The sequence below is a fragment of the Macaca nemestrina genome, chromosome 2, assembly GCF_043159975.1.
Source record: "Macaca nemestrina isolate mMacNem1 chromosome 2, mMacNem.hap1, whole genome shotgun sequence".
NCBI lineage: Eukaryota > Metazoa > Chordata > Mammalia > Primates > Cercopithecidae > Macaca > Macaca nemestrina.
Genome location: NC_092126.1, coordinates 124,340,136 through 124,356,438, shown reverse-complemented (window position 1 = coordinate 124,356,438; position 16,303 = coordinate 124,340,136). Strand labels below are relative to the sequence as shown.

Below are 16,303 nucleotides of genomic sequence, written 5' to 3'. Positions count from 1 at the left end.
CAAGACAGAAGAGGAATTTTAATCAGCTTTACATTTGTTCTGAAGCTTCAGGAAAGATGGAAGCTTTTTCTCATACCAACATATCTATGCCGTAGATTGCTGGGAAGTAAGAGTTGTCCTGGTTACTAATGTAGTGTACATTAAATTTCCTGTTTTTTGTTTGTTTGTTTGAAGCCTGTTTATTTGATGCTGGCACCTCTGTTCTTCTTAAGGCAGCATATTAAGTTTATTAATAAATGACACCCAGTTCCTAAGAGACTCGTCCTAAAAACTTTCCTGACAGGGCAGGAATTTGTTTCTTTTTTCTTTGCTTTTCTTAAAAAAAAAAAAAAAAAAAGAAAAAAGAAAAAAACCAGAAAAACAAATATTGAGGCAAAATTGAGGATGAAGAATATTTTGAAAACTTCAGTACTGTAAATAGTTTTAAGGAAGATTTCATTTTTCCAAAACAACACATTTTGCAGTTTCTTTAAATGCTCATTTAATATTTTGGGTCTTGCCAGGACAACGTGTTGCTTTTATGAATAAGAACCAATAATGAGCCCGTGGAGCCTTTAATTTATGATGTGTCTGACAGTATAGTGGTGGATCTGATGGGGATGCATGTGATTATGTCTGCAAGCTGAAAATAACCTAGCTGGTATTTGTTCTGAAAACGTTCTGAGAACACGCTCCTGTTAATGGCCCATGGCTTGATCCAGCATCTGGTCAACTAATATATTGTCATTTTTACCATGAAAGTCAGCAGAAATCATTAATGATTCCACAGCCATTTGAGTTCTTCTCTTGTCTAGAATATGACAATTACCATGAAATTATTCCTATTAGCAACATGATTGAATGATAGTAACCTGACTGTAACTTGTTGGCAGAAATTCTCTCATAATGACAGTAATGAACTGTGCATTTGAGTCCTTGCTGGGCTCTGTTAAACAGGAAGGTTGGATATTATATATGTTTCTAACCCCTCACAAATGATATTTCTTCATGATTATGGGAATTGAAGGAAATGTACTGTTTTGCCGATTTGTTTCAGTGAAGGAATTTATCATTTTTATTTAATTTGTTGGGGGAAGGAATCACTGTTTGCCATTAAAAATGTTGTTCAGGGACTACTTAGTGCTATATACATATTACGATCATCACCAGTATGTATACAGAGCCTACCGTATCAGGCTCTCATGAGAGACCACACTGGAATTTTTAAATGAAACATTCCACACATAATCCTCACCAAAGAGTGAAATAATACCATCAGTGCCAGGGACCCTGAGAAAAATACAGAGACCCCAATACTATTATAAGATTAATAAGTTAATTTTCATTTCTCTTTTGCATGACCTTGGTCTGTAAGGTCACATGACCTGCCTAACTGAAAATGTGTATCGGCAGACCGCCCAAGACACGTAAGACGAGCCAATGAGAAGGCCAGGAGCCAATGAGAAGGCCAGGAGTCAATGAGAAGGCCAGGAGCCAATGAGAAAGCCAGTTAGCCCCCCTGGTAGGGCTTCTGTCATTCATAGCAGTAGGACAGATTAGTTAATTCTCCAAAGATCTAGGGAAAGTAGCTAGTGGATTGGACACTTCCTGTGACACATCTCACATCCTCTTGTCTCACTTTCTGTATTAGGGCCATCGCTGTGGAAACTAGGTTAGGGCAAGTGTGACCTAAAGCCTCTTGCCTAAGTGTCATTGGGCATCCCTATTTTCATCCCTATTTTCTACTGCCTTGGGAGTGAGACTGGCAACCTGTAAGTATAAGACAGTTATTAGCCCATGGAAAAACCCCTGATTGATGGGCACTGGGGGTTGGTGGATAAATAATCTCTTCCATGCCTTGTTCAGACATGTCCAAAGCACATTATACATATACATCTGAAGCGCATAAGTTTTCTTGGAAGATTCCAGCAGGTTGAGCCCTAGGTGCCTGTAGTTGTTATCGACTTGAGAATGTACACTTATATGGTATTTCCGTCTGTAGAGGATTCTGTTGGTTCCCTACCATGACCACCATTAGTGGATCAGCACACCCATGCCCCAGCTGCTTAGAGTGTTGGGTACTACGGTCTCGCAGCTGAACTCATCTCAGGAGAATTTACCCTCTATTGAGGGAAACGAACTTCCCCAGAAATACCTTAGAGGATCCCCTATGCCTGGTCAAGGGCAGTCCACAGCCAGGGACTAACTGAAGCTGTGAAGGGGAATAAGTCTGTGGTGCTGTTCATACTCCATACTCTTGTCCATACTTTGGGATCGGGCCATGGCTGGACTCCAGCTGAAGCCATATCTTCCCTTGGCTTCTTCCTTGGCCCATCCTACTCCCTCATTTCCCCATAGCTTTCTCCTGGGGGCACTATTTCAATCAATTTCTTGTACAAGCATACACATTTCAGGGTGTACTTCTAGGGAATCTAATGTAAGATACCCTTTTTCCCTGTTGCACTCTCCCTAGTTCTTCAATTCGATTGTCCAGGGTTCTTTTCCCAAAATGAACTACCCAGTTGTAAACCTTTGTTTAGGGTCTGCTTTCCCAAGTGGGATGTAAGAGTCAGATGGGGAACACAGGCTAAGGCCGCCAATGATATCAATATGTTTTGGGGTTGTATTCCATGCTGCTGGCTGGGTTAAGTGCACATGGTCTCTACCACATACACTATGGAGGAAACTTAGATTTAGAAAGAATTAGGCACCATAAGATGATACAAAACTGAATGATTCAGAAAATAAACTTAGAAATCGAGACCTATTATTTGGGGCTGAAGAGGATACCAAAGACTTGTTGAGAGAAGTGTGTTTGAATTAGTGAAAGAAATAAATATTTGAGAAGGCAGAGAGAACTGGGGGAAGGAAATTCAGCTTGGAAAGATAGCATGAATAAAGGATCTGAGTGGGCTTGAGAATTATTAGTTTGGGGGAGCCTGATATTGCTATCCCTCTGGGAATAAAGGCTTCATGCTAGAATGGTTCAATAGGTCCAGAATGTGCCTATCCATTTCATTTCATATTTATTTGTTCAACAAATGAATTGACATTCATTTACTTTTTTAACAGCTATCTTTTGAATGTGTATGATGTCCAGGCCTTGTAGGCACTGGAAGTGATACATAAAATACAAATTATCCTGGCTCTCAAAGAGTTTACAGAATAGGAAATATACAAGTAAATGGATATATACATAGAATTACAGGTTTTCTTCCCAGGACTCTGAAGGAAATTGAACAGGATGCAGTGACAGAATATAATAAGAGTCATATATATTAGACTGAATGGACTTATAAGTCCTCTTGGAGGTGATAATGTTTAAGCAGAGATGTAAAAATGAAAAAAAGTAGCCCCAAAAAGGGAGTAGGGAAAGGAGGAACACTGTAGCCAGATGATTGCATGTGCAGAGGTCCCAAGGCAAGAAATGCCTCAATGTGTTAAAAGTACAATAAAAGGCCAGATAATACTGGGCAAGGAAGGAAGCGCACAAGATAAAGTTGGAAGATAGGCAAGAGCAAGATTTTAGAGGGCACCGTATGTTATAAAAAAATGACTTTGGGCTGGGCGCAGTGGCTCACGCCTGTAATCCCAGCACTTTGGGAGGCTGAAGCAGGCAGATCACCTGTGGGTGGGAGTTCGAGACCAGCCTGACCAACATGGAGAAACTCTGTCTCTACTAAACACACAAAATTAGCTGGGCGTGGTGGCACAAAATTAGCTGGGCGTGGTGGCAGGAGAATCTCTTGAACCTGGGAGGTGGAGATTGCAGTGAGCCGAGATTGCGCCATTGCACTGCAGCCTGAGCAACAAGAGCGAAACTCTGTCTCAAAATCAATAATACTAATCGTAAAAGACTTTGGATTTAATCTGAAATGTAATGGAAAACAATTGAAGAGCTCTTAGGAAAGAGGTGATAGTTTATGTTTTTAACATATTAATTTGTTGTGTGGAAAATAGGTTGGGGAGGGCAAGAATAGATATAGAGAGAGCAACACAAAAGCTATTGCAGGCTGGGTGCAGTGGCTGATGCCTGTAATCCCAACACTTTGGGAGGCCAAGGCTGGTGAATCACTTGAGGTCAGGAGATTGAGACCAGCCTGGCCAACATGGTGAAACCCCATGTCTACTAAAAATACAAAAATTAGCAGGATGTGGTGGTGCATACCAGTAATCCCAGCTACTTGGGAGGCTGATGCACAAGAATCACTTGAACTTGGGAGGTGGAGGTTGCAGTGAGCCCAGATCGTGCCACTGCACTCCAGCCTGGGTGACTGAGCGAGACTCGGTCTCAAAAAAACAAAACCAAACAAACAAAAAACAAGCTATTGCAGTAGTGCATGTGAGAATAGATGATTAACTGGTCTAAATTAGAGTCAATGGATGTGCACTAGAATTTACTAGACTGTAATTCAAGACAGTAGGGGCTTTGTCTCTTGATCACTATTGTATTCAGGCCTACATCTAAGGTTTGTGGGGCCCCCGGGGCAAAAAGGAGGTCATATATCATCTGTCTAAATATTTAAAAATTAACAAATCCAGCTAATAAGCCATGAAAGAAGTGTTTTTTATCCTCTGCCATGACAATATAACTTTTTTAAGGACAAAATCTAAATGTATAGGTGAAGCCCTAGTTTTTATGTGGTTGAAAATTGGCCAAATATCAAAGACAACAGAACTTGATTATTATGGTACATGTTCCGTTATTGGGCTGATGACATTTTAGCGAATTTTTTTTTAAAGACTGAAATAGTTCTTAAATTATTATATATTTATTCCAAATAAGTTATTTTTTCTCATCTTCATTTCAGTAAAATTGCTATGTTGTTATAGTCCAGGTATTTTTTTTTAAAGATACTTTATTTCTATTGGCAGTTATGATCTAATACAGGGATCTGCAGACTAAGGCCCCAGGACCAACTCCAGCCACCCCATTCATTTATGTATTATCTGTGATTCCTTTTGTGCTACGAAAGAGTTGTAACAGCCCAAAATGTTTACTGTCTGGTCCTTTACAGAAGAAGTTTGCTGATCCCTGATCTAAAGAATTAGAAACTAAACTGCATTTGTATTTAAAATGTATATAATTTGAATACATTTTCCTCAAGCATATAAATTAATTATAAAAATTAGGAAAGTTAAAATTAATTTTTAATGTTTTTAAGAAAGTCATATTTCTCACACAGTATTCAAAATTATCCATTAGAATTTAAAAAGCAAAATGTGAACTAGATTAGCTAATAAAAAACATTTACATCAAACATTTCAATGTAGCTAGATTTTTTTGACACTTTAATTAAATCTTATTAAGGCCAGGTGCAGTGGCTCAAGCCTGTAATCCCAGCACTTTGGGAGGCCGAGGCGGGCGGATCATGAGGTCAGGAGATCGAGACCATCCTGGCTGACACGGTGAAACCCCGTCTCTACTAAAAAAATACAAAAAACTAGCCGGGCGAGGTGGCGGGTGCCTGTAGTCCCAGCTACTGGGGAGGCTGAGGCAGGAGAATGGCGTGAACCCGGGAGGTGGAGCTTGCAGTGAGCTGAGATCCGGCCACTGCACTCCAGCCTGGGCGACAGAGCGAGACTCCGTCTCAAAAAAAAAAAAAAAAAAAAAAAAAAAAAAAATTAAATCTTATTAAATATTTTATAAAAATAAAACAATTTCTAGTTTTATGCTCCATGCCCATCTAGCTGCCAATGTGAAGAATTGGTATCAGATTTCATGTATGTTATGTTGCAACCTAAATTTAAGGATAGCATCAATTGTTTAATAATGCAAAATGTGCCTAAGTTACTATGTCCACAGTTGTGAATGTTGCCTGAACTTGTGAGACGTCTGAACTATGAAATGGAACGAGCAGATTGTGATGAAAGAAAATAGATACGGCATTCAGCACTAACTACTACTATTACTACTACTGCAATTTATTTATGCAAGAATCTGTTGTACTCACGAATTAATTTCTCTTTTTCTTATTTAGTCCTTTCCACTGCTCAAATCATGTCCCCACCACAAAGCAGTGTACATCTCTGTTGTCTGAAGTTTTGCAGTTGCTATATCCACAACCCACAAGCCTTCCTGACATTCAGACTCAGTCACCATTTCTTCAATGAAAGTAGGCAAGAGAGGTGTAGAAACATTTTCCTAGGGCAATTACATCATTTAACACAAGAGTAAGAGTTACTGGTCGTGTCTGTGTGAGGCAAGCACCAAATCCTGAGCCACAGAAGCCCTCATGTGTTTTCTATCACTTCACTTATGGTGATTAGAAAACGCAAAATATTTTGCAGACAACTTTGAAATATGTTTGTGATATGAAAGCCCCTCTAAAATATGTGGTTCAAAATTTATCAAATGATAAGAGCAATGTAACACAAACACACGGCCTTTATAAGTTACGAAGAAATTTCAGGAAATGTCAAGAAGCTGAAATACAAATAAAGTCCCCATCACCTGATTACAATGCAATAAATTAGAAATCAGTTTTATCAAAACCTTACAATCTGGATATTTTAAAACTCTTTGATACTCTGGGAGGCCGAGGTGGGCAGATCACCAGAGGTCAGGAGTTCGAGACCAGCCTGGCCAACGTGGTGAAACGTTGTTTCTACTAAAAATACAAACATTAGTTGAGTGTGGTGGTACACACCTGTAATCTCAGCTATGCAGGAGGCTGAGGCAGGGGAATTGCTGGAACCCAGGAGGCGGAGGTTGCAGTGAGTCAAGATCGTGCCACTGCACTCCAGCCTGGGGCACAGATCAAGACTCCATCTCAAAACAAACAAGCAAACAAACAAACAACCCTCTTTGATAAACAACTCTTAATTCAAAGAAACATTTTAAACCCAACTTGAAAAATATCTAGACATCACTGATAATGAAAATATAACACACATGAACTATGGGCTACAGCTAAAGCCTCTCTTAGAAGAAAATGTATATAGCCTCAAACACCTGAATAATTAAAAAAAGAATAAAAATAAAGGAATTATGCATCTGACTTAAGAAAGGAACAGCCAAAAAACCAGAAAAAATGCAGAAAGAACTAAATAATAAAGATAAAAATAAGAAATTAGGTTTTCTAATTTAAAAACAAATCCATAAGAATCACAAATAAGCTCAAATACTGTCTCCTTGTGATATGGTTTGGCTGTGTCCCTATTAAAATCTTGGCTTGAGTTGTATCTCCCCGAATTGCCATGTGTTGTGGGAGGGACCCAGGGGGAGGTAATTGAATCATGGGGGCCGGTCTTTCCCATGCTATTCTCATGGTATCACTACCATGAGTCTTACAAGATCTGACGGGTTTATCAGGGGTTTCTGCTTTTGCTTCCTACTCATTTTCTCTTGCTGCCACCATGTAAGAAGAGCCTTTCGCCTCCCGCCATGATTCTGAGGCCTTCCCAGCCATGTGGAACTGTAAGTCTAATTAAACCTCTTTTTCTTCCCAGTCTTGGGTATGTCTTCATCAGCAGCGTGAAAACACCTTGAAAACAATGCCAAGCAGTGAAATTCACTTACTCAAAAACTTAGGGAGTACAAAAACAAAAAATGGGAAGCAGACAGGCCCAGTGGCTCAAGCCTATAATCCCAACACTTTGGGAGGCCAAGGCAGCTGGATGGCTTGAGCCCAGGAGTTCAAGACCAGCCTGGGCAACATGGTGAAACCCCATCTCTACAAAAAATACAAAAATTAGACAGGGGTAGTGGTGCGTGCCAGTAGCCACAACTACTCAGGAGGCTAAGGTGGGAGGATCTCTTGAGCCCAGGAAGTTTAGGCTGCAGTGAGCCCTGATCATGCTACTGCACTCCAGCCTGGGTGACAGACAGAGTGAGACCCTGTCTTAAAAAAAAAAAAAGGAGAAAGGAAAAAGAACCATGGCTAAGTAAATTAAAATACTCAAAGGATAACTTTTGCAAAAGTAACTGAAAATCTTCATGGAATGTATTTTTTAAATAGGTAAATAAGTTACCCAAACTTATTCAAGAGGAAAGAGAAGAACTTTAATAACATCGGAAAAATCTGAAACAGTTATCAAAGATCTTTTTTTTTTTTTTTATACTTTAAGTTCTAGGGTACATGTGCATAATGTGCAGGTTTGTTACATATGTATACTTGTGCCATGTTGGTGTGCTGCACCCATCAACTCATCAGCACCCATCAACTCGTCATTTACATCAGATATAACTCCCAATGCAATCCCTCCCCCCTCCCCCCTCCCCGTGATAGGCCCCGGGGAGAAAATTTTTGCAATCTACTCATCAGACAAAGGGCTAATATCCAGAACCTACAAAGAACTCAAACAAATTTACAAGAGAAAAAAACAAACAACCCCATCAAAAAGTGGGCAAAGGATATGAACAGACATTTCTCAAAAGAGGACATTCATACAGCCAACAGACACATGAAAAAATGCTCATCATCACTGGCCATCAGAGAAATGCAAATCAAAACCACATTGAGATACCATCTCACACCAGTTAGAATGGCAATCAAAGATCTTAAAAGATCTTTATGCTTTATGCTTTCAGAAGCATAAAGGAACTTTTTTTTTTTTTTTTTTTTTTTTTTTTTTTTTTTTGCGTTTCAAGGAACAGATAATGTTAGTACTATTTAAGAATGAAAACTGGTAAAATTAATTTTATATCTGCATAATGGAATACTGTAAAGTCATTAGATAGGATGTGGAGGTTCTGTGTATAGTTATGGAACAATCTACAAAATATATGAAGTGAAAAAAAAAACAAGATGCAGAGCATTGTGTCTATTATACCGACATTTGAGTAAATGTGTGTGTGCTTGTGCATATGTATATGTGTCATACATAACTAAAGGAACACAAAAGCAACGGATAACAATGGTTGCATCTGGGGGAAGGGACTAGGCAGCTGCAAGACAGGTAAAGATACTTTTTTACTCATGCCCTTTTGTACTTTTTGAATTTGATAGTCAGTACATGTATTACATAGTCAAATAATTATAAAAATAAACCACATTGTTCGTAGCACAAATAAAGAAAAAAAACTGCCAGTGTGTTATGAAGCCATTGTAACATGGATACCAAAGTCTGAGAGAGACAGCACAGAATAGAAAACTATAAATCAAACTCATTTATGGACTCATTATGAGAATTTAACGTTAATAAACAATTTATCAGATGATTAAAAGTATTAGCCCCATCAAAAGGGGTGCTTATTCCTCAAGTACGAAAGTATCTCATTAATAGGCAATGTGTTGATATACTCTTAACTACTATCCTACACTCCTTCTCAAGTGGCAGAGCTATGTGTGAACTGTCAATCCATCCATAAATAGCTATATATCTATCTACTGCATTTTAGCAAATCTAAAATGCTGTCAAGTATAAGACAGCCTATTTCAGAAATGTTAAAATGTGGAAAACTGTTTATCTTTAAATCAATGAAGTGTAGTATCCATCCATCCATTCATCCATCCATCCATCCATTCATCCACCCATTTTTCCTTCCCTTCCTTCCTCTTTGCATTTAGCTGTCTAATCTATCATCTCTCTATCTAGAATATGTATATAGATCTAATATAATATCTAGAATACAAGATATATTCTTTAGTGAAAAAAAGCAAGAAGTAGAACAGTGGAACAGTAGTACAATCTGCATATTTTTAAACGAATATTTAAATAGATACATAGTATATGTGTGTATTTTTCCTTAGAAGGATTTATAGAAAACTGTAAACAAAGGTTACCTTTGGAAAGAAGGACTAGATGAAAGGCCAGTGGAAGGCGGGGGTGAGAGAAGGGGGACTTTTATTTTTTTTCTGCACTTTTTGAATTCTCCAAACTTATTCTACCCTCATTTTGATTTTTGGACCATTTGCTTCTTTGTTGTAGAAGGTGTCGGAGCACTGCCCTGATACCTTTCAACATTTCTGTGAGCTCTGCCCCAGCTTCTGTGTATTGACCTTCCAATGGCTGCTTCGGCAGTGGTCTTTACAGGACCAATTGGAGCTGCTGGCTTCACTAGGTCTGCTGAGAGCTGAAAGCACTTGGAGTTTAGGAACCCCCAGGGTGGCTCTTAGCTGCTGAGTGATTGGTGAGGGAGAGTGAAAGCCCAGTTTCCTTGCCTCTGGTGGGAAAACTTCCCTCGGAGGATTCTACCCTGAATCACACCCTTGCTTGGCTTCTTGCCTTTCCCTGTTCTACTTTTTGCCACACTCTAAGCAGTTTTTCTTGGAAGCCCTTCCAAGAAATCCCCACTTGTTTGTCTGGGTGCAATGGCTCATGCCTGTAATCCCAACACTTTGGGAGGCTGAGGCAGGCAGATCACCTGAGGTCAAGAGTGCTAGACCAGCTTGGCCAACATGGCAAAATGCCATCTCTACTAAAAATACAAAAATTAGCTGGGCGTGGTAGCAGGCGCCTGTAATCCCAGCTACTAGAAAGGCTGAGGCAGGAGAATTGCTTGAACCCAGAGGGTGGAGGTTGTAGTGAGCTGAGATCGTGCCACTGCACTCCAGCCTGAGCGACAGAGCAATACTCTGTCTCAAAAAAAGAACAAAGAAAAAAGAAAAGAAAAAGAAAAAGAAATCACTTGTTCATGGTCTTCTCAGCATCTTATTCTGAGACTTGAGACATTGTGACATTGTATTCCACTTTGAATTTATGGATATTTAAAAAGAAATCATGAATGTCATATGTATGTAAATAAAAGAAATAACATACTATAGAATCAAATGATACTGAGACAACAAGGAAATTGGCTTGTTCCTAAAACTCCAAGCTAGAACTGGCTTCCTTCCACTGGACATTCCTGTGTCTTATGGTCATGAGAATCTTTTTTAAAACCTGACTTCAGCCCTTGCTTTACTAGTTTCAGTAAAATGATACCTGCCCACCGTCTTCATCACAGCCATTCGTTTTCCTGTACTTACTTCAAGACCATTATTCGGCTACTCGTAGCTAATGTATTATGCAAGTTCTTAACAAATTCTGGGGCTCATTTTGACCAAACACAAACCATCAATTCTCAGTGAAAAAAAAAAGAAATAGTTTTCTCGAAGGGCAGTCTCAAGATGGAATTACTAATGCCTGTAAAGAACTCTGCCTACTTTAAGAGGGACTTGTGTTGTGATTCCTCAGTAGCTGGCCTCGGTGGGCAAGCGAATTACCAAAAAGCACTTTACTCATAGATTGCAGTGGTGCCTCTGAGTCCAGAGTTCATTGTCAAATAAAGCATGTCATTTGGGTGCAGCATCTTTGCATTTTTAATCATGTTTGATCTTGCAGTCGCTCCCTGGCAACAGGTCTGCTGGTTGTCAGTGTGAGCCAGCAAGGCTATATTGCGAATGTTTAAGCTCCTCAGGCAGTTTATTTATGCTGGTAATATTCAAAGTATTTATTATCCTCCTGTCTTTATCCTGAATGTGTGACTGCATTTAGAGCCATAAATTGCTCTAGATTTGAGTGGCTGTCGACAGCATGATTTTAACTATAACATATTCTCTATGTGTGAGTGTGCGTGTGTGTATACACATCTATATACATGGATATTTATTTTTACACCCACCAACGGGGTGATTTATAGCAGAACACACACACAAACTTACAAAAAAAGCCCTCTCCTGTCATCAATAGCGGAGTGTTTTCTCTTTAGTGTAGTGCTGGGTATTAGAGAAGAAAACGGTGTCTAAATCGTTTATTTCTGCAAGAGGAGGGTAAGGAGGTCTGGAGCAGGAAGCCATCCTCATTGGAGGCTGCTTCTGCTGCCATCAGGGCATCTCCCAACAGCCCCTGAAAGAGGTCGCCAGATCCTCTGGACCACTGTGCCTTTGTTTGAACCCAGCCCACCATCTGCAAGATCCTGGGAACTAACTTGTTAGTGATTACTGATAGGGGAACACCAATTTTGAGAGGAGGTGTGTATACAACTGAATATGACAAAATAGTAAGCACTGCTTACATTCCACTTCCCCTCCTTTTTACATGTATCTTTTATGAGCACACTGTCCATTACTGATAGATTATGTTAGCCTTCATTTTGCTTTTTTAAAGGGAAACAAAGATTTTGAAAAGTGGCGCTTAACTGGGGATTGGAGTGTACTCATTCATACTGGCCCTCACATTATTCGGAGTTGACAATTTGTTAACACCTGACAGAAGACCCGAAATCTAGTTTTTAGCTCATCAAGTTGAGTGCTGGGTGCCTCAGGTGTATTATATTGTTTTTACATTTTGTTGTGTTCATGTTGTCTGTCCCGTAAGATGATAAGCTTCTGGAGGGCCGGAACGATGCTTTGTATTTCACCTGTCTTTCCAAAGCGTGTTGCATGTTCTAGCAGAGTACTGGTGCATCGTTGATGTAAAATAAATACTTCTTAGTTGGAGTTCCTCCAGATAGTCATTTAACTTGTGCTTAGCCCAATCCTAGGAAGTAATAATGCTCAGGCAGAAAGTTTTAGTTAAATGTTTATTAAGTAGCTGAGGGAATTAGTGTAAGGGATTATTAGCAAGGTTTTTATAATTTAACTTTTTCTGTTTCGAGCTGCTGATTTATAGCATATTGGGCATATATTGGTGATTTTCATGGCTTTTTTTTTTCTTTAGCTGAGAAACCCTTCTTTACTGGGCTCCAATGTGGAGAAACAATATGTACAGATGGAAAGGTTGTTGCTTTGTTTGAAACAGGGGTGAAAGATAAGGGACCAGCTTGAGCAGTGTTCTCTTCATTGTTCCCTCTTCTCTCCTACTCTATTTTCCCAAACACCCCTAAACCAAATGACTAGCAAAGGACCTTTAGGGCTCCTCTGAATATAGTGTGTAAACCATTTGTCTAAAAAAAGTGTCTTTGAGTGTATTATTACATTTGGTTCGGTATTTTAAAAAACAGATGATTTTCTACAGCAAATTTAGTTTTACCGAAAAACTGAGCAGAAAGTAGAGTACAGAGGTTTCCCACAAATCCCCTCCCTTTGCCCACAGTATTCATTATGGTTAACATCTTGCATTGGATTGGCACATTTGTTATAATCGATTAAACAATATTGCTACACTATTGTTAGCTGAAGTTGTCCCTCATTTACATTAGGACTCAGTCTTTTGTCATAGTTCTGTGTGTTTGAACAAGTATATAACATCATGTATCTCCCATTATAGTATCATACAGAATAGTTTCACTGTCCTAAGAATGCCCCTGCTCCATGTATTCATCCTATGGTTCAATATGTTTTAAGGTACACTAATGTTCAGAGGAGTGGTGGTAGTGGAATGTGGTTTGATCCTATGGAAGTTTTGGTCTATCTTTTCATTACAGTTGGAAAAACTCCAGGTTTCTGCTCCCTAAAAGAGGAATCAGGATTTCAAATTACAATCATGATCCTGTTGTGATAACTCAGGAGACCACTGCAGCTTTTGTATTTTGGAAGAGTTGAAAATTTATCAGTGAGGCTAAATGCCAAGGTAAATTTAACTGGACCAAGTGATGCCATGCTTATTTGGAATATGTCGTGACATATTTGAATCTAATGTGTATTAATATGTAGGCAAAGGTTAATTTTGACTATTTTCATGTCCAAATCTAGACTTGTCTTTCCTTCACTGATTTGTAAATTCTGCTTTCCTTACTTCTGGGGCCTGCCTTTGACTTTGGTGCATTTTGGTAATTATGCACACAATTTTAGAACAACACTGACAATGAATATAAAATATTAATAAACCAACAAGACAAGCAGTTTTCAAGAATCACATTATGTATACTTACTGCCTAACTGACCTTTTCTGCAGTTACTTAAATCTTTTAAAGATCCATTTAATTTCAAAGCCAGAGTATTAGCCTATTTATATGTAAATTGTCTTTAATTCATGCATTGATTTAAAAGACTAATCCAAAAGATCTTTTACCACAAGTGACCTTTTTGACTCTATACTTCTGGGAAAACTCTGAAGTGGTTTCTTGGTGACCTCACATCCACCTGTGGTACAACACATGCCAACTCTGGTCTGTATAAATCACTCACAATTGTATAGTTTTAAGCCAACATTGAATTATTAACAGTATAATTGTTTTAGTTACTATCACAATTTCCACAGGACCATTTACAGGGATGAATTTTTTTTTTTCCTTCTGGTGTCTTTCTATTTTCATCCTCAACCAACAAATCCAATTAGAAGCTTCGCTAAGAAATGTCTGTTATTCAAGGGACAGAGTCAGGTGTTTAATAGTCACTGTCTCCGAAGAACTTAGATGTCAGAGAAGCTTAAATTTACATTACTGCCTGCCATACAGACCTGAGAATCCAGAGAATCTTAGAATCTTAGGAAAGCAATTGGGGCAGGTTAACCTTGGTATTTTGTTTGTTTGTTTCTGATGGAGTCTTGCTCTGTTGCCAGGCTGGAGAGCAGTGGCATGATCTGCAGCCTCCGTCTCCTGGGTTCAAGCGATTCTCCTGCTTCAGCCTCCTGAGTAGCTGGGACTATAGGTGTGCACCACCACGCTCAGCTAATTTTTTGTATTTATAGTAGAGACGGGGTTTTGCCATGTTGCCCAGGATGGTCTCAATCTCTTGACCTCGTGATCTACCCACCTTGGCCTCCCAAAGTGCTGGGATTACAGGCATGAGCCACCGCACCTGGCCAATCTTGGTATTCTTGTTGCTCTCTCTCTCTCTCTCTCGCTATACACACACACACACACACACACACACATCTATATATACATATATATATTCAACTCTCATCTCTATATATACATATATATTTTTTTTTCAACTCTCAGTTTTCTGCCTGTGTTTGGTTTACTTTAGGGAATGTCTTTAGCCAGTGTTTCACAGCAAATTGTCTTTCTTCTGGGGATACATATATTTTGGAATTGTCTAGTCCTTGTTGTTGGTGGGTGAAATGCAAAGCATTTAAATTTCAATGTTAGCATATGTAAAACATTTGAAGTAAAATTGAATGTGTCATATATAATATATATTTATATTTGTGTATCTATTATTTATCTGTCAGGATTTTTACCTGAGGTACACGATAGGAGGCCACGAATGCCCAGAGTCATATGCAAATATATATGCATATACGTGTATTTGCATGAAGTGTCACCACACTGAACAATTCTATGGAGTAGGAATATTCACTTAGGCTATACTATGAATGCCAACACCCTGTCTCCTGCCCTGGAGATGCATAGAACAGGGCTGTATATATGTACATACCTCCCTTTGTGCCAACCCTCAGCTCCCAGTATCCACATCTTCCTTAAATTTTTACAACAGGTGTATAACACCAAAATGGTTAAAAACTACTAAACATACATACATATACATGTGCATATATACACACAAATATGTAAAATATATATATACATATACATTCTATATATATATATAGTTGATTCTCATTTTTCACAGTAAATTGTTGTATAAAGTCTCCATAAACACTGAATTAGCAAATAATGAACCATTGCCCCTAGGGGAAATCCAAGGTTAAGTTCCTGAGAGCCTCTGATTACAATATTTTTTTTTGTTTTTCAGAGACAGGGTCTCACTATATTGCCCAGGCTGGAGTGCAGTGGTGCGATCATAGTGCACTGCAGCTTCGAACTCCTGGGCTCAAGTAATCCTCCCACCTTAGCTTCCTGGGAAACCAGAACTACAGGCACGTGCTACTAGCTATTTCTTCACAACATTTTTGTTAATTGATTAATATGTAAACTTTTTAAATGTTTACTTTTATTTAAATATACCTTATTTAACATATAGCAAATTCATAAACACTGAAGTCATGGGACACAGCCTGAGCTGTTTAACCTGAGCCTGAATGAAGCTTCTATCACTCATGTTTCCTCTGTAAGGCACATCATATTCTTCTTGTACTCAGCACTTCAGCACTGTTCTTGGGGGCCATTATGAACAAAAATGCAAAAGAAAGCCCACCCCAACAACCTGGCATTTAATAGATCAGAAAAAGACCCTTGTTTACAGTATGAGAGATGGAGCAAGAAGGTGGAGTTTTGCTTTGTTCTGCTTCACTTGGGAATGTACCTGTTGGTTGACAAATTTTTCACTTCTCTGTAATGTCCAAAAATGACCACAGAAATGTGGCAAGTATTGATGTTGAGGTTACAAATGCATTTTATTGAGTGGGCAAATTCACAAATACAGAATGCACAAAGAATGGATGCCAACTGTGCACACATATATGTTCACTTACCTGTTTCATGCAAGGCATATGCAAGTGTTGGTGATTTTGAGGTGAACAGGCAGACAGGAACACTGCCTTCATGGAGCTTGCTTGCATACTGACATTGGACACAGATGTTAAACAATTAACTACCCAAATAATGACC

General features: G+C 38.9%; 1 protein-coding gene across 32 annotated transcripts in view; it reads left to right on the top strand.

Annotated features, from left to right (window-relative positions):
* LOC105483059 (fragile histidine triad diadenosine triphosphatase) overlaps positions 1-16,303 on the top strand; it is a 1,492,666-nt gene that overhangs the window by 423,539 nt on the left and 1,052,824 nt on the right. The gene's annotated exons all lie outside the window — the stretch shown is intronic.